At 39.9% G+C, this 23,580-nt stretch overlaps 1 protein-coding gene across 10 annotated transcripts in view; it reads right to left on the bottom strand.

Annotated features, from left to right (window-relative positions):
• Positions 1-23,580, bottom strand: part of PTPRM (protein tyrosine phosphatase receptor type M) — a 780,862-nt gene that overhangs the window by 336,950 nt on the left and 420,332 nt on the right. The window lies entirely within an intron of this gene.

Genomic DNA, 23,580 nt, shown 5'->3' with positions numbered 1-23,580 from the left:
TATGTATATATTTAAGCAAAACTTAATTAAAGATAAAAGGAATTATTCTAAAATTATACTTAAGACTCTGTGGAAATGAAAGATTGAAATCAAACCTCCTTTAATTTAAATAAGAGAGCAGAATTGAACAAGTATCAAATTGTTGAGGAGAGAAATATAGTAATCTGTAAAAGTTCCCAGAACTTCTTATGAGGCTTCATTTCCTCATGGATGGTTTATATGCATACAAAATAATATACAAGATTTAATGGGTATTTGCAACACTGACAACTGCATTTTATTAACTTCAAAGGTTGGCTTCTAGACAATAAATCCAGTATGTTCTAATAATGTAGGTATTAAAAATCTGCTACTTACAGAATTATGAATTTGGTAATTACTTCTGAGTTGCACAAAATCATAAAATGCATCAGGTTTTCTCTAACTTAACCCCGGTAGAAAATAAACTAAAAAAATAGTTCCAGTTTTTTATTAATATTAAGACCTTTTCAAGGTGTTACAAGGACATGTTTTACCATGGATTATGTTCTTAGAACCAACTCTAGCAAATATCCTAATTCTGGCTATGTGTATAACTTTAATCACTTTCCAGTTTCACAGAATTAAAAGGGGGGAAGGAGGAGGACTTGCCTGATAAAAATCAAGAGGCTGACTAAGTGGGTACTGGAAATATTATTAATACTGTGAAAATATTATGATTAGAAATATGACCATCTGCTAAAAATTCAAGCAGCTAACTGCAGAGGGAGGAAAAAAAAAAAAAAAAACCCTGAAAGCTAGTATATATTTTTAAAACTGTGTGGGCTTTCTTCTTTCATCAATCTCTGCATCTGTTTCTCTCCTCCTAAAACCAATAGAAGTTTGATTAACGTGATAACAAACCTCATTCTAAGTTACAGAGACCTCATTAGAGTCAGGTGGAAGGCAGAGGTAGCCACACCTCTCTTTCTATCTGAAGATTCACAAGTGGCATTTGCGGGGAACTCTTCAGTCATTCAATGAACAGCCTTTGAGCATATATCATGAGTTATAAGGGTCTAGAAGTCTGAAGAACACAAGGAGCTCAAAGTCTGTGACCTCGGTCATACCTAAGTTTTTTCAATACAGAGTAAGTGTTCTTTCAATGGCGACACATAAGTGGGGGAAAGGAAAACCCCAAAGTATTAACAGTAAACATTGGTGACCTGGGGCTAACATACAACAAAGCCAGCTCTACCTCAGAACTGTTGCAGATATTCTTGGGCTATGTGGGTCTTTCCGCCAGGTCCAGTCATTATTCCAGACCTCTTCTTGTTCAGATCGGAAGTGCTCCGCTACCCAAATCACACTCTGTTTACTGGGTATTTACCTCAAAGGTACAGATGTAAGGAAAAGAAGGGCCATCTCTACTCCAGTGTTCATAGCAGCAATGGCCACAGTCGCCAAACTGTGGAAAGAACCAAGATGCCCTTCAACGGATGAATGGATAAGGAAGATGTGGTCCATATACACTATGGAGTATTATGCCTCCATCAGAAAGGATGAATAACCAACTTTTATATCAAGATGGATGGGACTGGAAGAGATTATGCTGAGTGAAGTAAGTCAAGCAAAGAAAGTCAATTATCATATGGTTTCACTTATGGAGCATAAGGAATAACATGGAGGACATTGGGAGATGGAGAGAAGTGAGTGCGGGGAAATTGGAGGAGGAGACACACCATGAGAGACTGTGGACTCTGAGAAACAAACCGAGGGTTTTGGAGGGGAGGGGGTGGGGTGTTGGGTGAGTCTGGTGCTGGGTATTAAGGAGGGCACGTATTGCATGGAGCAGTGGGTATGGTGCATAAACAATGAATCTTGGAACACTGAAAAAATAAAATTTAATTAAATTTTAAAAAAAGCACTGGAGAATTAACTGATGAGAATGTAATTCACCTGAAAGCTTTACAAATCTGAACTGGACCGAGAAAAATGTAATCAGTGAATCAGAATTTAGAAAGACCTGTGATGCTATTATATTAGAGGATGTATACTGACCATCCCTGACTTACAATGCCTTGACTTAGGATTTTTCAACCTGATCATGTGCGAAAACAATACACATTTGGGAGAACCTGTACCTTCAATCTGCAATCTTCATTTTTTCCCTGAGGTTGATACACAGCAGATACTCTCCTGAGATGCTGGGCAGTGGCGACAGCTCCCAGTGAGTCATGAGATCACCAGCACACGAGATCACCAGGGTTAACAACTGCTAGACTTAAAACCATTCTGTTCGTCACTTTCAGCACAGGATTCAATCAATTACAGGAGCTATTCAACAGTGGATTGTAAAATAGGCTTTTGTCAGATGACTCTGTCTGGCTGTTGGCTAGTTTAAGCTTAGGCAAGGGCTACGCTGTGACCTGTGGTAGGTTAAGCATGTTCAATACACTTTCGATTTACAGTATTTTCAACTTACAACATGTTTATGTGGACATGAGCCCCACTATAAGTAAAGGAAGATCTGTGCTTAGAGGAATGGAGAATTCAGACTGCTTTATACACATATACACTTAACTCATTTCTTAAAATGAGAAATTTGGAAAATCAAGCAAAATGGGTATTTTTTTCATAGTATCGGTTGACTAAATAGAGGTTTCTCACACCTGAGATGTTGGATCAACAATAGAAAAAAATGACGGGAAGCTGCCTCAGTAATAAAACATTAAAATTGTATCTGAAAAGAAGAAATTCTCAAACATCTAAAGAAGCCATTATCTGAGGCACAAAAGATTTTCCCTCATAAGTACATTCTGAGAGCCAGGAAAATGAGTAAAGTGTAAGGAATTTATTTAGACTTGAAATGCTATTTTTCTAAATTGAATATGCTCATACTTCTAATTTCTATCCTACTGAAATATAAATATTTTTATTACAATAACAACATAACGTGTTATAATATGTGTGGGTCAAATCACGCTCTTGTGAATGCTCTGTTTCAAAATTTTTTGGATTAGCTTCACATGTCTCTAATCCTCCAGATAAACTTTAAAAATACTTAGCAAGTTCCTAAAAGTTACTGGGATTTTAGCTGAAATTATATTAAATTTAAAAGTTACTTTTGGGAGAATAGGCAGCTTTAAAATATGAATATTTCCTCTACTTATTTACTATTTGTTAGGTTTTTTTCCCTAGGCATTGTATATGTTTAAGGAGGTTGTAAATGGCATCTTCTTAATTACATTTTGTTCTAGGATTACAGGCAAGCTGGGAGTGGCATGAAAACAACAATAACAACGAACATTCATATTGCACTAGCTGTAGCAGGCACCATTCTAAGGCTTTACATAAAACCATTTATTCACAGATGGGGAAACTGAGGCACAAACATTAAGCAACTTGCCCAGCGTTCTATAACTGACAGATAAGCATCAGAGCTAGAATTTGGACTCAGGCACCGTGGCTCCCGAGTTAGTGATTTTTATATTCTACTTTGTAACCATGTACCCTCTCAAAGAGTTCTCATAATTTTCAAGGGCTTTTCCTACGTTTTCCAGTAAGAAAATGCTATGAAAAAAAGTAATAGATAATTTTATTCTTTTTTAAAGATTATATTTCATTTTCCCCTTAGTTTATCAAACTGGTAAACAATTCCCTAATATTAAATAACTGTGATTTTTTTTAACTCTAAGATATCAATGGTTACTGTATCTGGTATTGTGTTGAACATGTAATAAATGGATCCCCAGTCATTTCTTTCTTGCTCCTTCTACCCTCTTGGCTAAATCAGGCCTTTGTCACCCTTCACCACATCCAGAATGAACCCAAGCTTGACTAGCCTAGAAAAGACTCCTGACTGCGACTCCCAAATTCGACCACAGCCCTGGGTGACATCACTCTCTGCATTTCCACACACCCGCCGGACACTTGTTGCCGTCCCTTTGATGGCAAAGCCACCTCTCCCTCCTCTGCCCACTTTTTCTCTTTGTATCAGAGATCGCAAATGTGCCTCCCTTAGAACTCTCCTCTGTTGTCTTTCTGGAATGCATTTGCTTCAAATTCAAGAGGAGACTGGGTTTTTGCCCTGACTTTCTACAGGACTGGCTTGCTGTCCAGACTGCTTTGTTTCTGGCATTTTCATTAATTCCACGCATATTGTATCTGACAGAATTACTGCTGTGTTTGTTGACAGGGCCCTCTGGCCTCCAACATCAAATACATGATGTTCCTATCAAACTTGACACCTGTTTTTCATTCCCAGGCATTGATTTTTCTACCCACTAGCCAACATATTTCATAGAAAGAAACTGTTAGCACTATCTGCAAAGTATTGATTGCGGCAACACTGAAATCCCTACCTGAAATTTACAGCCTTAATTTCCAGTAGGTTCTATCAGTTATTTCCAAGTGGGGGAAGATTTAAGAGTGTGATCAGCATGTGCTAACTAAAATGTTTACTACTGAGCAGCCTCTACAGCTTGCAACTTAGGACAAAATTGGAAAGACAGAAGTAAGTGCTAAGCAATTGTTTGATTAAGTTCCTCAAAGATCCCATGAAATGGCCATGTGTTTTTTTTTTTTTTTTTAAAGATTTTATTTATTTATTTGAGAGAGAGACAGTGAGAAAGAGCATGAGCGAGGAGAAGGTCAGAGAGTGAAGCAGACTCCCCATGGAGCTGGGAGCCTGATGTGGGACTCGATCCCCGGACTCCAGGATCACGCCCTGAGCCGAAGGCAGTCGTCCAACCAACTGCGCCACCCAGGCGTCCCGGCCATGTGTTTTCCAAGGAAAGAACAAAAATGCAATACGAAGCAGAAACTCTTTCAAAAAAAAAAAAAGGAATCCCCAATGTTGCACCTTAGGAAGGAAAGACTGGGTGGTTTGCAGGTTTGCAGGTAACTACTTCTAAAGTTTGGAGAAGAGAGTCTGTTTTTGGCAAAATGTGACACAGAATTTATCACTTTGTATATAAAACATATACTAACCAAGAGTTAATGAACTCATTCGTCATTCAACAATCATATATTGAGGGACTACTATGTGCTAGTTAGTATATTCAGAATTTCATCTGAATCCCTTCATCTTGTCCTCACATTATTCGTTAAATTTGAAACTCACCTCACTTAGGAATTCCCTCTGTGTTCTACAAAGAGGAGACACAGAGAGAAGGCTTTCAATAATAGAATTAAAAGAACCCAGTATTTCCAAATATATTACATTAAAATAAACAGATGACCTTTAGAAGAGCACCAGGGGTCAGCATACTAACCCAATATAGAAACGTGCACTACAGAAACACAAAGAACACACACATAAACAGTAATCTATCCATGCGGTTTTGAATAAACTCTCACTTCAAACCAACATGGCAAGGGAAGACTTGTTACTTAGAAGTAACAAGTTACTTAGTTACTTAGAAGTTACTTAGAAGTTGGCTTTGGGAGGTCAGTGGATCAGGTTCTAGGCCCACAAATTACATTTCTTTTCTATTCTACCTATATCAATAATTGCTGATGACCTAACCATTAGACCCAATGTCTAAGTGTTCAGTGCTGCTAGGAATACAAAAAAAAAACATAAGGTATGGCTCCTAATGCTGAAAATGTTCATTATTTTGAGCTGGGTGTCAATCTAATATACACAGAACACATGAATGAAGATGGTACACGATGTCCACACTGTACTAGAAGGTAGACCTCATACAGCTTTACAAGCTGTACTATGAAGTATAGCTTACAAAGACGGCGGTATCTACGCTCTTACTTAAAGGAAGAGATGGTCTGAACTGTTCATCCAAAAGAAAGAATGGATTCTAGGCAAGGACAACATCATTAGCTGAAGCCTGGCGTGAGATTAGTGTGTTGGGACTAAGGGCTAAGACCAGGTGGATGTGCTGCTTCAATCACAGGGAAGATCAGATCAACCAGGGCTGCACTCGAGCTTGAACTTCCTCCCTTGGACATCAGAACACTTCAAGAGGAGAATGTTCAATTCAAGAAATAGTTACTGAGGGTTTACTGTGTGTCGGGTACCATATTGATGCTGGAGACACAAAATTGAGTAAGACATAATCCCTACTTTCAAGGAGCTCACATTCAGTGGTGAAGAGTGAAATATAAAACCGTAAGAATTACAGAACAACGCATCAGGACAATGAAAGAAGTGTATTCGAGGAACAAAAGAACACAGGGAAGGAAGAATCAGCTCTCAGTTGGGAAATGAGGGAACAATGGTAGGGGGTCAGTGCAAGGAAGACGTCCCAAAGAAGGTGACGTGGGAGCTGGGAATACAGGAGACAGACGGTGGCCAAGCAAACAAAGCTGGGAAGGACACTCCAAGCCTGACAAAAATGTCCAGGAGGTCAAGGTGGACTTGAAGTGAGGGAAACCGTATTAATGAAACCAGACAGGAAGTTGCCTCAAATTCCATTTGGGAGACATATGCATAATCCACTATAATGAAGCCCAGCCCAGGTCTTTAGAGAAAAAGAGAATAAAGAACATGCACTTTCATTTTCTGGAGGGTTTAGGTGGATTACAGTGTTCTATAACTAAAAATCAAAGGGTATGAATTGAAATGTTTCCTCATTTGAGATGTTACTGCCAAATTATTAAAAGGCATAATAATGAAGGGGGCTCATTTTCAAGACTGAATTCACAAACTTCTTTGCACACTTTGTCTCCTTCCATTGTATCTTCTTGGTCAAAACTATTGCCATTCAACTGGCTGAAATATAGAGGTAGTTGAAATGCTAGAAATACAGAAGTCAAATTTGATTCCTCACTTCTTCCCCCCGCTCCCCTTGTATACAATTCCTCATCAAATTCTGCGTTTTATTTCTTATATATCGTTTGAATTCATCAGTGTTTCAGCATGTCCACTTCCAACATCACAGACAAATTTACCATCTTTTACCTAGAGATGGTAAAAGAGAATAGTCTAGTCTTTTAGACTAGACTAAATAGTCTAGTCTTTTACCTAGACTATTACAATGACTAACTCTAGTGTCTGATATAGTAGGTACTTTACAAATACTAGTTTAATTAATAAATAATTTGTTAAGTAAGGGAACAGTTAGCCCTACTTATATGTAATATAAGTATATTATAACATATATGTGGTTTTAATTGGAGAGTTGATCACACTCCTAAATTAAAAACATGTTGAAGGCACTACCTGTAAGTATATAAATGTGCATGCTGTATCTATTATTAATTAATATGTTTTCCTATAGTGGTACTAAGTGCCAAATATTATGCATTATATTATTTGGTCCACTCTAAAAAACAAAACAAAAAGATGAGGTTATTGGATTAGGGAAATCTACATCTAAGAATGATAATCAGAATGGATAATCAGGGCCACCTATGGCTTAGTGGGTTAAGCAACAGCCTTGAGCTCAGATCATGATCCCAGGGTTTTGGGATTGAGCTCCGAGTCAGGCTCAGTTTGCTGGTGAGTCTGCCCCTCCCTCTCCCTTTGCCCCCTGCCCCCACTCATGCTTGCTCACTCGTTCTCACACTCTTCTCTCTCTCAAATAAATAAATAAATTCTTTTTAAAAAAAAAGAATGGATAATCAGATTGGAAAGTGTTTAAAAACAGAGTGAATGGGTTTTCAAGCACCATAAAAACAACCCACCAGTGGGCAGTGGTACAAGATAACAGTTAGTGAAGAGGAAAGAATGGGGGTTGGGGAAGGAAGAGAGGGGAGTGGATGGGGCTGGAGATAGAGCAAGTGGTGGACAGATGGAAAGAAACACTAAGATAAATTTTAGTTTTTATTTATAATTTTTTCAGACATAAGACATGTTTCTGCATCTAGTCGACTGCCCTCCAGTAAAACCTATCATTTTATACTCAGTCCCACTTGTCAACTTTTCCTACTAATTCAGAAATTATATTCCTCTTTTAAAATCAAACTTTAATAGGTTAAGCTCCTTCCAGCTTTTTTTAAAAAAAGATTTTATTTTTAAGTAATTTCTATACTTAACATGGGGCTTGAACTTACAACCCTGAGATCAAGAGTTGCAGGCTTCACTGACTGAACCAGCCAGGCAGCCCAAGCGCCTTCCACTTTAATGTTGTCTTGATTTTTGTTTTTACAATTATTTATTTATTTATGTATTTCTTTATTTATTTATATTTTGCTTTGTGGGAAGTCTCTTTAATGTCTGACTAACAAACACATATTTTTATATACATTCATATTTGGCTATGGAATATGTTAGCATAAATGTACAGTATCAGAACAAATAGAAGATTGAAAATGACTCACAAAGGTTATTACCTCACAAATGTACACATTTCCATGCAAAATATATTCTAGAGGAATGTAAAAATCCTAATAACCCTAATATGCCAAAGTGCTAGGACCCCCATTTTTTAAGGGATGAATTTCTCATTCTAGAATATAATTATCAAGCTGTCTCTAGGTAAAAATTGAATGTAACCAAGAACACAAAATATTTGTCTATATAACTTATTTATATTAAGACAAAAAACAGATTGAATTGTATGTTACTAAATTCTGAAAGACTAATCCTGAAATGGATAGATCAAGACTTGATCGACTTTAACAATACTTTATAGTGTTTCGTTAGAAGAAAAATTATTTTATTTTATTTTATTTATTTGACAGAGAGATAGAGACACAAGTAGGTAGAGCAGCAGGCAGAGGGAGAAGCAGACAACCCTACAAGTAGGGAGCCTGATGTGGGACTCGATCCCAGGACGCTGGGATCACGATATGAGCCCAATGCAGACACCTGACTGGCTGAGCCACCCAGGCACCACGAGAATTTTGTTTTTTGATGAAGAAATGAGTATTATCAAACTCAGGCAAAGGCTTCCTATTTCATATACATAATACAGAAGACTATAAATTAGTACCAATTAGTACCAATTTGTTCACTATTAAATATCAATAATTTTGGATATTTGGTATCTATATTTAAAAAAGATTCTTTGACAGGGGAAATAGTTTATTTATGAATATATCACCAGCCCCAAAAGCTCATAATACAAGACACTTGGTGAAGACCACATAAGTCATATTTTTAAATGACACGCTTTGACCTATTTTCAGTATGCCAAAATTAGCAAATATGATAACTAAAATACTAGTTAAATAATATTCCATATAGTAAGAAGTAAGCATGAAATTCAATAAATGTAACTATTATTATTGCTCACTTTACTCTTCTTGAGATGCTTAACACTGTGTGTGATTTTCCATCCTAAGTTTTTTGTCCTTAGTATATTCTTATTTCACTACACAATTTTCACAAGTTTGATTTTAATTCCTATATACCATATGATCTGGAGTTATAATACACATCAAGTATCAGGAAAAGACTCAAAGACTTGAATATACCCAAGCAAATGGAAAAAGTTGACATTTGATACCATCTGCTTTCCCTCCTCTAAATCTCCATGCCCTGTGGCTGTTTCATTCTCAGCTGTCTACCATTCAAGGAGGCAACAATATCTTAAAAACTTGTGATTCAGAGGTGTGCTGAAATACCTTGCTTCTGCAACACCAAAGAAATTGTCTTCAACCCTGTACTCTAGTCCAAGGTGGCCCTGTGTCTGCTCCTAGCAATTTCTCTGAAGATATTTGAGTAGGTAGGAATATATTTTCTCTTCCTTTTGGCTCTTGGTGCATTCCTTCTGTTGATGTATCTTGCGATGTTTCCAAGGGCACTAGTGCTGAGGGCCATTCACTAACAAGCACCTTTCCTCCTCTGCTCTTTGCTGCGAATCTTCCACGGGCATTTTTGTGTGTTACAGGCTTGTTGAAGTTCTTGGGCATCTTCGTGTGTTACAGGCTTGTTGAAGTTCTCGGGGAGTAAACAGGAAGGATTTGATGACACACCCATGTAGTAGAGAACTAAACACTAAGAAGTTATCTTTTGGTTCTTTTTTACCTTGAAGCTCAGCCCTATGTCCTCTCCCTCCTCCCATCTTCAAACCCCTGTTTTTACTTGAAATGGGGGAGCTATCATTTCCTTGGTGCCTGAAAACCCACGGCCTTGGGTTCTATATCCTGCCAAGAAGTTTACCAAGGTGTTTTCCCAAACAAAGTTCCCTCCCTAATCTGGGGCCAGCTGTTGGAACAATTAATTTCTTCTGTTTATGCAACTATAAAATATTTCATATCGTATGATACAAAACCATAGCAGATACATATGCAGGAGTATTTGTGGCATGAATCAATGAATACCTTCTTTTGAGTGAAGGAAATGTCAATGATTAACTCAAAAGAAGACACCTCTTGTTCCAAATCAGGCAGCTTTTCAAGAGTTTCAAGAGGTAGGCGGACCTCCCACCCCTCCAGCCACAACCTTTATGTCCCCAGGAGAGGCAAGAGGAGATCCAGAGATGTCCCCCTGTTTTCAGAAGAGTCAATCAATTTTTCTCATCTTCAAAATGTGAGGTCACTTCCGTCAGTTCTTTTCAAACATTCAGACAAAAGTACTACCCACAACAGAAGAAAGAATAGAGAGGTTTGAGGATACTTTCATAAACAACTTGTTGTAAATATGGTCCTTCTCTGGACCCAAAATTTTACCTTAAAAATATGCAGACTTGGGATTCTCTTCTAGACTTCACAGGTTCACATCAGCAATGAAAGGCCTTCTCCGGTCAGCTCAGCTTGGGCTTCCTGAGGGACCCACTGGTATTGACTATAAGCAGGAAGGCTTACGATTGATGCGTTTAGTAGGATGAAGCCACTCAAGCCCATGCTCTGAGGTCGTGGGATAAGGGTGTCACTGGCAAGGGTCAGTGGTTGGGTGGGCCTGTTGGCTCTGCGCCACATTCAAATGGGGCTGTTGAGTTGGCTCCCTCCTTGGCGGCAGGGAGGGGGGCTGCTGGCTGTGCTCCATGGTCAAGGGGTGCTGCTAGCGGGACTTGGCAATCACTTCTGGTTGAGCAGGTTGCCACACTGTGTTTCCTGGTGGGACCGTGCCTCTGGATGGATTCCATGATGGGCAGGGCTATGGGCTGTACTTCACCATTGCTGGTGGTCAGATGGGGCCTCAGGCTGTTTCCCAACCCAGTGGTGTCACTGGCTAGAATCTGTGTTCAGGTAGGACTGCAAGTCAGCTTTTGAGGTCGGATGGGGCCTCAGACTGTGGTCTGTAATAAGGCAGGGCCACAGGCTTGCTGAAAGTTGGGTGGCACTGGGGGCCAGACTTTGTGATTGGGTAGGCCACTGGTTATGCTCCGTTGTTGGGTGAGGTGACTAGCTGTGCTCTCTCTTTAAGAGGGGCCTTTAGAGGAGCACCTGGGTGATTCAGTGGGTTAAGCCTTTGCTTTTGGCTCAGGTCATGATCTCAGGGTTTTAGGATCCAGCCCCATATGGGCTCTCTGCTCCGCGGGGAGCCTGCTTCCCTCTCTCCCTCTGCCTGCCTGCTTGTGATTGATCTTTCTCTTCCTCTCTCTCTCTCTCTCTCTCTGTCAAATAAATAAATAAAATCTTAAAAAAAAAAAAATGGGGCACCTGGGTGGCTCAGTGTGTTAAAGCCTCTGCCTTCAGCTCAGGTCATGATCCCAAAGTCCTGGGATCGAGCCCTGCATCAGGCTATCTACTCAGCAGGGAGCCTCTTGCCCCCCCACCCCGCCCCCTCTCTGCCTGTCTCTCTGCCTACTTGTTATCTCTATCTCTCTGTCAAATAAATAAATAAAGTCTAAAAAAAGTCCCCCGTATATGGGTAGGGCTGGAGATAGTGTTCTGTAGTCAGTTGGGGTCACTGGCCACAGGTTATGCACATTATGATTGTGTGGGCTCACTGGCCAAGATCCTGCCTGAGTGAAATTCCAGGGTGTATTCAGCAAATGGGCGGAGCCACAGGATGAGTTCTGGTACAGAGTGGTGTTGTGGGCTATGTTCCATGGCCAGGTGACACTCTAGGCTAGGCTCTGAGGCTGCCCATGGTGCCTGTATAGGCTCTCTGCTTATGCCGTGCCGCAGGTGATGCTAAACTGTTGGACAAGGCTATTGTCTTGACTCCTTGTGTGGGTGCCTGATGGGCTGTGGTCCACATATCCTGTGGCCATGCTTCCCAGAGGGAATACTATACTCAACAGTTGGGTAGGACTGTGAATTTCCTCTTCTGCTTGGATGGCCTCCAGAGCCAGTATGGCCCACTGGCTGGGGATCTAAACCAGGAAGCACTTCCAGCTGAGCCCCTTAGCCAGACAGGGCCACCAGCTCAGCTCTGTAGATAGGTGTAGCCTCTGGCTGGGAGCTCCACGTGCTGCTGCAAGCAGGAATGCAGTCTGCCAAGAACCGAGTGCTGGCTGCTGTAAGCCCTGCTCCCTTCTCTGTCTTTCTCTGATCCCTAGTAGTTATGCTCTGCAGATAAACCCAGTTATCCCCATGACATGATATCCAAATTGGCCCACCAGGAAGCATCTTATAATGTTGGGAAATCTGGATGTCCATCTTGGTTCTCTCTTTCCCACTGCAGAAACCATTTGCCCAGGGAGGCCCTCTTGGTGTGGGTCTGTGCTGGCCTGGGGGAAGTGCATTTGGACGGACTATAGCCTTTCCTCACTATGGTCCTTCTCACTCTCTGTGGTCTGGGAGGTTGCTTCAGCTTCACACCTAGGTTCTACAATTTTCAAAATGATGTCCTATCTATGAATAGTTGACAGTTGCTTTTCTTGTGAGGGGGCCTGAAATCAGAAATGACCATGTCCCCATCTTGCTGATGTCATACCCACTTAAGTTTTTCATTTAATTTTCTAAGACTCCCTTCACATTGTTTAATTTAATTCTGAGGAAAAAAAATGGGATTCTCAAAACCTGTTCATTTATATACCAATTTACTGCAGTGAAATATAAAAACAAATTCAGTGGCTCTCAGAATAAACTCCTTCATGTCATATTGTGAACGCAAACTTCCATGTGCCAACTGTACTTAAAATAAAAACTATACCTATTATTATCTTTAGTTAAATATGGGTAATATGGTTAAGTATGGTCTGTTTTAAAATCAATCAGAAGACACTATAGATCTTCATGTTAGTATGTGATTTCAGTAGTCTGCATTCCTAAGAACATATAAGTAGGGTTTTATTGCCTGGAATTAATGTACCTTCCAAATTCAAACATGATAGAATCTTCAGTTTCTTCAATTTATCCACTGCTCTCAGGCTATTCACCCCTTTCCTTCCTTCCTTTTCCTTCTTTCTCTTCTAGCTGGGATGGTCTGCTCATCCCATCAATGACTCCCACTGCTACTCAGAACCCCTTGACCCTTGTTCTTCTCATTATCTACATGGAACAGACCCAATTATCTGCGTTAGCCTTCCAGATTCTGACTTCTCATTCCTGTGTTGGAGACTTTGTAAAATGTTGGGTAGCTCTGACTGAGAGGATAGTGCTACCTCAGACTGATGAGATCCCATCTCCCTGGGGATGGAACTTCATCCCACTTGCCTTCTGCCCTCTCCAATTCCCTCAGAAGCTTGTCCAGTTTCTATTTAAATGTTTGCCAGACATCTCATAGCCACAGCACTGATACAATGCCCAGAAAATTTTAGCTTCGATATCTTTAGGTGAACAGTAGAGTGACTTTCTACAAATTAAGGAATTCAGAGGTCATGCATATGGCTGAGGGATAGGATGGATTTTGTATTGCTCTGCGTGGGAACTGTGTGCCTTGTGAAGAAGCTCCAGAGCAACAGACTCCAGATCAAGAGGGGGGAAACTTGGAGCCACCTGCATGTTACTAACTCATAAGGTGCAAACTTGCCAGACATACGTGTGCTTTAGTAAGGGTGGGAGGACTCTACAGATGGCTGAGGTGAGAAAATGGTCTTGAGAAGTCCCTTCAAGATTCAGATTCCTAAGAGACATGCCATGAGCTGTAAAATGCCAGGGACGATGTGTGGAGAGTAATGAGCAAAAATCAGGACCAACAGAAACTGTATTAGAAAATGCTACCCAAGATTCCTTGCTTTCTTTGCATCACCTGCCCCGTAGTGCTCGCGGGACTCTGCTCTTGCTGAGGCATAGTAAAGTTGGGCAGGAGAATGAGAAATGTCAGGAGCAGCATATCATCATACGAGGATGATTTTAGGGGGTTTGGCCAAGTTCACAATTAGTCTTTCTTTTTTCTTTATGTTTGGCTGGCCACTGTGTAGCACATCATTAGTTTTTGATGTATGGTTAATGATTCATCAGTTACACATCACACCCAGTGCTCATCACCACACGTGCCCTCCTTAATACCCATCTCCCAGTTACCACCTCCTCCCATCCTCACCCCTCCCATCTGAAACCCTCATTTTGTTTGTATGGAACCAGAAAAGCCCCTGAATTGCCAAGTGAATGATGAAAAAGAAAAACAAAGCTGGCAGTATCATGTTGCCTGACTTCAAGCTATATAACAAAGCTGTGATCACCAAGACAGCATGGTACGGGCACAAAAACAGACACACAGACCAATGGAATGGAATAGAGAGCCCAGAAATGGACCCTCGACTCTATGGTCCACTAATCTTTATGGAGACAGTCTCTTCCATAAGTGGTGCTGGGAAAAATGGACAGCTACAATTATTAGCCTTTCTAATAGGTTGTCTCTACCAGAGAAGGAGGTTCCAGATTTCACTTATTTAAAGGGTCCCTAAAAGACTGTAGACTCTGAGAAACAAACAGAGTTTTGGAGGGGAGGAGGGTAGAGCATTGGGTGAGCCTGGTGGGTATTATGGAAGGCAAGTATTGCATGGAGCACTGGGTGTAGTGCATAAACAATGAATTTTGGAACACTGAAAAGAAATAAAATGAAATGAAATGAAAAAAAAAATCCCTGGGGGTACAATTTGGGAGCTGTGGGGAGCCTCTTAATATTCTACAAGATCTATATGAAAGGAGACGATGGCCCTCAGAGAGAAGAAAAATGAAGCAAAAAAGCAGAGATGAAAGACAGAGGGAGAGTATGGGTTTCCCTTCCACACAGGTTACAGGGCCCAAATCAGTCCTCTCTGCAGGCATGTCTGTATTCTCACTGTCTAGGTCTCTCTTCTGCTTCAGCACTTACTGCTTATTTTCTGTTACTTGGAACCAAAGCGACTTAACTAGGGTAGCACAGCTCCTGTAAGTCTGTGTAAAGACTTACCCCACATCAACCAAGGCCCAGGTCAGAAATGCTCACCTGTCACCAGGAACTGAAAGGAACGATTTCTTATTGCCCGGTGCCATTTTCCAACACGGCACGGAGCAGGGTTGTCATGAGGTGTTGCTACTTAGGAGACTGCCAACCTCATAACAACTTTTCTCTAAGCCTTCCTGACAGGTGTTTCTGGCCAGGATACCCACACATTTATTATCAGAGTTTACTTAGTTACAACCAAGGCCCATTACCGCAATGGAAACAAAAGGCTCAGAGAATGTCACTGGAACTGTGCCCAGGAAGCTTCGGTGATCACAAGTGCCAGAAGCTTTAAAAAAATCATAGTCCTATACAGAATCATTCCAAATAATACTTTGCTGAGCACATTCAGATTCTGTCCTCATCTGCTGCATTGAAACAGTATGCAAAATGGATGTTTACTGCGTTGGACAATTGTCATCTTGTTCTTTTAAAACCACCAATGAACAAGACTGTCCAACAGAAGTGGAAGAAAGAACCCTGGAAGACTAGTGTGCAGCACAATATAAATATACCATAATGGGGCCGTAAATGCACTTAAGTAAGTAGTAAGAGATCAAGAAGTGATAAACCCGCAATCCTATGCCCCATGTGCTAAAATGGTTTTTAAAATTCTCATGGGATCTATCCATACTTTCAGAAGTATTTTCACCTTGCTCAAATGTCATTTTAAAAAGCCCATAATCTGGTGCATTGCTTAAGTCTTAAGAGTTCCCCCCCCAAACTCTGAATATTCACAGGACCAGAAAAATTCTTTTTAATCGCAGGCATTAGACTGCGCCTTGGCTCCCTCCCCTTCCTCAAGCCACAAAGACATGTGAACCCAAAAGCAATGAGAATCCCACTAGTGTGATTCAAAAGGAATAGCTACTTGGACAGAGGACTGGGATGACTTTGGCACTGGCACAAAAAAGAGATAAGTAGGATGCGGTTTTGTTAAGTAGAGAGTAATGAACCCAGATACTTCAGCCATTTTCTGCCAGAAACACTTCAATAAAAAAAGTTAATGAGGATTAGTGTCAACAGTTAATTATAAATGATTCATATATACTACAACTCATCGTTAAGGCTTCTCCTTGGTAAGATTTTTTAGAGCATTAATTCTTGTTACCCGAGATTATTAGAAAAAAGTAATAATGTCCCCTTATTAAATAGTAATCAAGTTTCTCAGGAGGATCTTATCTTCAGTTACTCTAAGTCACAAGGATTTAACTCACCAGAACAATCTCAACAGCTCAATGTTTAGATACATAATAAACTTCGAGTCGGTCTTCCAAAAGTAAAACACAATCTCTAATCCTCCTTGTTTAACTCCATGGCAGTCAACAAAGGAGAAAGAACACTGGGGATGAAATGGGTTTTCTTTTCCACTGCTGCATCGTTGAAAAAGATTGAATAAGGTCCAGTGAGATGGTGAGATCACAGAAACAAGGACCAAATTACAAGGCCTACAAAACCTTGCTATTGTCTTTCTAGGATAATAATGCTGTGTATGTGTTTTTCCACAGGGACCGATACTAAAGAGAAATCGAGGTGGAGTTTTCAGATTGTGAATGCTACTAAATACTGTAATAGATTAACTTATCTCATTTAATTCTTGTAAGTCTGAGTTAGGCATGTTATCTCTAGTTCTCTAGGATAAAACAGGCGCCATCAAATTAAGTCACCTGTCCAAATTCACGCAAAGAATGAGTCACACGGTCACTCCAAAGTCAAACCACGTTGCCCTCCACTGCACTTCTTTCTCAATAACCCATTTCTATGAAGGGAATTTACACTGTGCAGTCAAGTTCAAACATGCTTCTCCTCCAAAGAATGGAGAGAACTGATGAGATGCTCTCTGAAATGCTCTTCTGCTGTATATTTATTCGGTCTTTTTCAATGGAGTCTGAAGCCTGTCATGGACATTACCTTATTAATCTTTACCATTTATCCGGGTACACTACTTTTGGATGTTATTACCATTGTTATTACGAACGAGAAAATTAAAATGAGCACTCATGAGCAGGAATGCCAGTGTGTGAGTGGCAGTTTGGACTGGAAGTCTTGCCACCTAATACATAATCCAGGGTCCTCGCCACTAAATCTTGCTTTTTGTGATACGGTAAAGCACACAAGGCCAAGCTACTATTAATCTTTAATGAAACCAAATGTCAACTACGCCATTCTGAATCATCATTCAGTTTCCAGCATAATATTCAGTATATCTTCAATCTTATGACCACACATTCATACACAGAAGATGAAAGAAAATCCAATTTCCTTCTATAATTACATAAATTACTTTTAACCTGTCACAACAGTTTTACATGAGAAAGGAAAATGAATTTATCCATCAATTGACACTCAAATATGTTTTCTTTCTTTAAGGAGTCGATCCCCTGATATTGTAGCTAATTATTTTTCCTTTCCTTAAAGAATTCTGGCAAATAACGCAGTTATGCTGATGAATGCCTCCTTTCCTGTTCGTCAGGAGCAGATGTCTGCGTCTGCCTCGAGGATCAGTCAGTCCACTGCTCTGTGACACTGAGGGAAGTCTAGCCAGTGACCAGGAAACAACTTGCGTCTCTGCTCGAACCAGGTTCAAGAGACACTTCCTCTTTTTACAAATGCACGGTAAGTACAAAACTGCCATTTAAGAAACTTCCTATGGATTTCCCAATAACCCCTAATATTATTATTGATCATCTGGCTCCTATTTCAGTTGGATTTTGATCAAAAAAGCTATCTTTTATGTATTTCCTTGGTAAAAATAATTATTTAAGGAACCCACACACATCAAGGTCAGGCCGGAAGCTCTCAATCTGACACAACCATTTCACAACATGGGTTCACCTTGCTTGATACTTGAGAATGAACATAACAAGTACGTTAACCCCTCTGTGTGTCCCTGAATGTTGTTTCTTCTTCAGGCCAGAACATGCATCTACTTTTCTTATTTATCAGGAGCACAATTTTTTTTTTAATTTATTTATTTGACAGAGAGAGATCACAAGTAGGCAGAGAGGCTGGCAGAGAGAGGGGGGATGCAGGCTCCCCACCAAGCAGAGAGCCCGAAGTGGGGCTCGATCCCAGGACCCTGAGATCATGACCTGAGCTAAAGGCAGAGTATTAACCCACTGAGCCACCCAGGTGCCCCTCAGGAGCACAATCTTGGCTAACCTTTAAGGCTTGGCAGAGAGACTCTCTTTCTCCCGTGTTTGGTCCACTGCTGCTGGCCCACCATGGGCTAGAACACTGGCTTCTCTTGAGTTCTATCGCACTTTAATAGTTTCTCTATTAAACAAGCAATTTCCATTCACTACAGAATCGTTTATTTGAGATCCTTCCTAAGGCTACGCACTCCTTGAGAGGAGGGGCCAGGCACAGAATTTATATCTGTACCTCCCCTAGCCCATTTCCCTCTTTGTTTCTCAAATATGTTAGCCATGAATGTTGGGCAAATATAGTACAGTGACCCCTTGAGTTATAAGATTCTTGGGTCTAGTCTGAGCTCCAATGGCCTTGTACAAGCCATACCGTTCACCTCAGCTACCTCACTGTAAAAGAGGCCAATGATACCTGTTTCTGGGAAGCTGTTTTCCTGACCCCAAATTGAAAATATGCTTTGAAAACTATGCTTTGTAAGATAAGTAGAAAATCTCACGCTTGTGTGTGTGTGTATTTTTTAGAGGATAAAATGTTGTGTAGTGTGTAAAACACTTGAAATAATAAATACATGGACTGTATAATAACATATTTGATCCACTTCAACTACAAACATTCTTAAAGAGAATCCTTTCAGAAACCAGCAGGGAATGCTACTATCCAACTGGTATCTAATTTATAGATGAATGGAGTAGGAAAAAATTCATTATAGATGAATGTATCTGTTTCTATAATGAATATCCAAACTGTGGCTACTGTTGTGATCGTGTACCCATGAGTAGCAGAGAAGTTAACCATATCTACCCATGCATGAATACTGGCCAGCAACACAGATGGAAGAAAGAAAAGAGAATCATTACCTAAAACCTTCACTTGCACTCTGTTTAAAATGTATGATTGTTTTCAGATTATTTATATGGACAGACATGTTGTTTTAAAAATGAGTGTGTATTTGTGCATTTCCACTGATTAAATGGTATCAGAGGCTACATTAATTATATGCTGTTCTCAACTCTCCTCTTGTCCTCTAGCTTCTGTAACCACACACTTAGTTTCTGTTTTGTCCTAGATCCACCAAATTCAGAAACCATTACCTTTTGGATGCACTAGAAAAAATCTGCTTATAGAGGAGGATAATAATGCTCTAATATTTTTCTTAAAGTTTTTTTTTTTTTAATTCAGTGAGGAAAATTAAGGTGTTTTTCAAACACCTTAGTTTAAGTGTTTCACTCAAGAGCAAAAACCCAATCATGTGTTTTCCTTCTTTTTTTTTTTTTACGAATTTTGTACTTACTTACTTACTTACTTAATTAATTTTTTTTCAGTGTAACAGAATTCATTGTTTATGCACCACACCCAGTGCTCCATGCATTAGTGCCCTCCATAATACCCATCACCTGGCTCCCCCCAACCTCCCATCCCCTGCCCCTTCAAAACTCTCAGATTGTTTTTCAGAGTCCATAGTCTCTCATGGTTCTAGTAATAGCACTTCAGGGCTGTCTCAAGTTTGCTTCAATATTGCATTTCAGTGTTTATGCACAAGAAAAGGGATTCTAGTTAATAGGCTATACTTCGTAAAAGACATTTTAGGCACCATCTTTTGTTAATTGATTATACTTATCTACTTTGGCAGCTTTTACAACTAACTTTAGTATTCACTGCAAGGTTAATTATGGCAAATTCAAATTTTTCCCTATCTCTAGGCACTGAAAATATTGTGGGTTTTTTTGGGGGGTGGTGGAGAGGAGTGGCATTTTCTATTATAATTCCAATTTAAAAGGCTTTAAAATGATGAATGCTCACATCTACACTTATCTTGAAAATAATTAGTAATAATCTTCTTTCATAGTTTTGGACCATCCATATAAATATCATTTCCTTCTCTGCCACATTAGTATTTAAACATTTTTGTCACAGATTCCATGGAAGGAATTTTCTCTAACTCAATTTTAGAACTATCATACTAAGACAAGTATAGTCATTCCTCTGCTTATCCATGGTTTTGCTGTTTGTGTTTTCATTTACCCATAGTCAACAATGGTCCAGAAGTAGATGATCTTCCTTTGGACATATCGTAACATGCTTATGCCACTACCTCACTTTATCTCATCACATAGGCATTTTATCATTTCACATCATCATTATAACAAGGGTGAGTACAATACACTGAGTTATTTACAGACCCTACTCATATAACATTTATTATAGTATATTGTTATAACAATTGATCTTATTATCATTACTAATTTCTTACTCTGCTTAATTTATAAATTAAACTTAATCAGAGGTATTTATGTGTAGGGGAAAAAAAAACAGCATACATTGGGCTCAGTAATATCTGTGGTTTCAGTGAGCCACTGGGGGACTTGGAACATACTCCCTGTGGATAAGGTGGGGAGGACTTAAACTCTATCGAAGTAAGCTAGGTTGTCAATTACAGTGATCAGATTGTCAGAGAATCAAGTCCTAATGACTTATTCAAAGCATTTGGGACATTTTTCTTTGTTGAATTTGAAGCAATATTTCACATTTTGAATTGAGTATGAATAGTTTTAAATGAGAAAATGTCATTTAATGTAATAACAAAACAAAACGAAAACCCAGGGGTTTGAAAAGCATGTTTATTCTGTCATGTTTAAAATAAAATAAAATAAATCACAGAAATACTATGAGCAACAATTTTTCATTTCTTATACCTGTTCTTTGGACAAGGTCCTCGTGTTAGGTTAGAAATTGGGAGTCGGTGCTGAATGGTCCATACCCCCTGTCCTCATGTAGGAGTGTCGTGCCCTTTCTTACTTTGGCTGAGTCAGTGGTGGTCTCACCAAACTACATACATGAGCGTGGATTCATTGAAAAGGATAATTTCTGAAATTTGGTGAGCTTGTTAAGAATGAGTTCTGCTGATGAATGTAAACAACATTCCCAGAGATCTAAAGTGAGGGGCTGATATGAGCAAAGCCCTTTTCTCTGAGGCATCAGGTAACACCTGGAGTGTGAAAAATAAATTCTGTAATTGACAAACTCTTCTGGATTCACAGCAATGCACCATTGGAAAGCAACCGAAAGAATGGGCCATTGCAAAGGACTGTGAAAAAGGAAACAGTGGACCCAAAATGGAGTCACTTATGCTAAACCCCACAAGATTTGATATCTAATGTAACTGCAGCTTTTGCTTCTGCTGAAATGGGACCTTTAACATGACAACCTAGAGTTTACTTGTCAGCTCTAAGAGGTTATCCACCGATAGACCTGTTCTGTTTCCCTTGGGAGTGTGGCCTTGCCTAAAACAAGGCATCATTTCCTAATAATTTCCTTGTTTCCATTCCTTCTCTGTTTTTAAAAACCTATCTCCTTCTGTAGCCCTTTGGAGCTCCTTTCTATTTGCTAGAGAAATCAGAGCTTTAAAGTATACTCCGCTGTATTTTTGTTATTTAATAGATTTGGTGACAGTGATGGGACCAAAGGAGACCTCCAATGACTTTGAGGACAATGAGACACACAGGTGTGGTACCCCATGAACACTCTGAGTTCTCCATCTCTCTCCCCATTTCCTAGTGCCAGACCAAGTTACCTCTAGGTTCCAGGCTCCACTTTCTTTGTGGTGAGTTCCTGATCTAATTGGCTTTTTATTCTGCAATTCCCAGGATTTTGGGTGGAAGTCTTCAGTACTGAATCTGTTCCAAGAGCCATGAGGGGATTGTTAGTGGCAGTGTGCAGTTCCCCATCCATGTGGAGCCCCAAGTCTGCAGTCCCTATTTGTTGAGGTCTACTGGCTCAACCCTTTCCACAGTCCAAGGTTTCATGGGAATAGCTTGTGGTGAGTACAGCGCCTACTGTTGGCCATTCTGTAGTAAGTCCTAAACCCCAGACCTTGGTTCTGTCCTCATATTCCGTGCTCGGAGTTCCTCATTTGTTTGAGATAAGTCCGCGGTCCCCATTCTCAGCTGGTTTAATCCTTTCCCCAGTCCTTCGTTATTTGGTTACCGTTGGTATCCACAGCTTTGTTTCCTCCATTACTGTTGGTTGCTATTTTTGTGCACATGGGTGTAGATTAATTGCTAAAGGGGTTCTCAGAGGCCAAAAGCCACACAAATTGATGGGCATGGGTTGAGTGTCTAAGAGCTGTTGGAGTACTTATCAACTAACCAAAAGACTCCTCTGTTAGGATAAATTGGTCATGGAATGGGTTAGACTGATATTAATTCACCTGCCAACCTTAAGAAAATTTCTATACAAGGAAGTACAATATGAAACACTACACAAACACAACCCCATAGCACATCCCTCTTAGGTATTAATGTGGTTGTGAGAAACCCAGACTTGGGGCATGTGGGTGGCTCAGTCAGTTAAGCATCTGCCTTTGGTTCAGGTCATGATCCCAGAGTTCTGGGATCAAGTCTCACATTGGGCTCAGTGCTCAGCAAAGAGTATGCTTTCCCTCTGTCCCTCTTCCCATTCACACTCTCTCTCCCTCTCTGAAATAAATAAATAAAATCTTTAAAAAAAAAAAAAAAGAAAGAAACCCAAAGACATATAAATGATCAATCAATCAAAAATCTTTAATTTCTAGAGTCAAGACACCAGCTCTGGTACACTTGCTGATTTTATATCTAAGAAATATAGTTTGGGAAGCTGTAAATATCTATAAAAATTGGCAAAATCATATAGTATCCTGAAAGCCTGGCTTGGCAACCCACAGAATGGGAGAAGATATTCGCAAATGACACTACAGACAAAGGGCTTATATCCAAGATATATAAAGAACTCCTCAAACTCAACACCCAAAAAACCAGAAAATGGGCAGAAGACATGAACTGACACTTCTCCAGTGACAACACACAAATGGCTAACAGACATGAAAAAACGTTCATCATCATTAGCCATCAGGGAAATTCAAATCAAAACCACACTTAGATACCACCTTACACCAGATAGAAGGGCAAAGATTAATAAGACAGGAAACAACAAATATTGGAGAGGATGTGGAGAAAGGGGAATTCTCTTACACTGTTGGTAAGAATGCAAGTTGGTGCAGCCACTTTGGAAAACAGTGTGGAGATTTCTCAAAAAATTAAAAATAGAGCTATCCTATGACCATGCAATTTCACTGCTGGGTATTTACTCTAAAGATACAGATGTAGTGAAAAGAAGGGCCATATGTACCCTGGTGTTCATAGCAGCAATGGCCACAATCGCCAAACTGTGGAAACAGCGAAGATACTCTTCAGCAGACAAATGGATAAAGAAGATATGGTCCATACATACAATGGAATATTACTCAGCCATCAGAGAGGATGAATACC

Source organism: Neovison vison, chromosome 3 (assembly GCF_020171115.1).
Source record: "Neovison vison isolate M4711 chromosome 3, ASM_NN_V1, whole genome shotgun sequence".
NCBI classification, from domain to species: Eukaryota; Metazoa; Chordata; class Mammalia; order Carnivora; family Mustelidae; genus Neogale; species Neogale vison.
The sequence above is the reverse complement of the archived record's forward strand: the minus strand, read 5'-3'. Positions and strand labels throughout refer to the sequence as shown.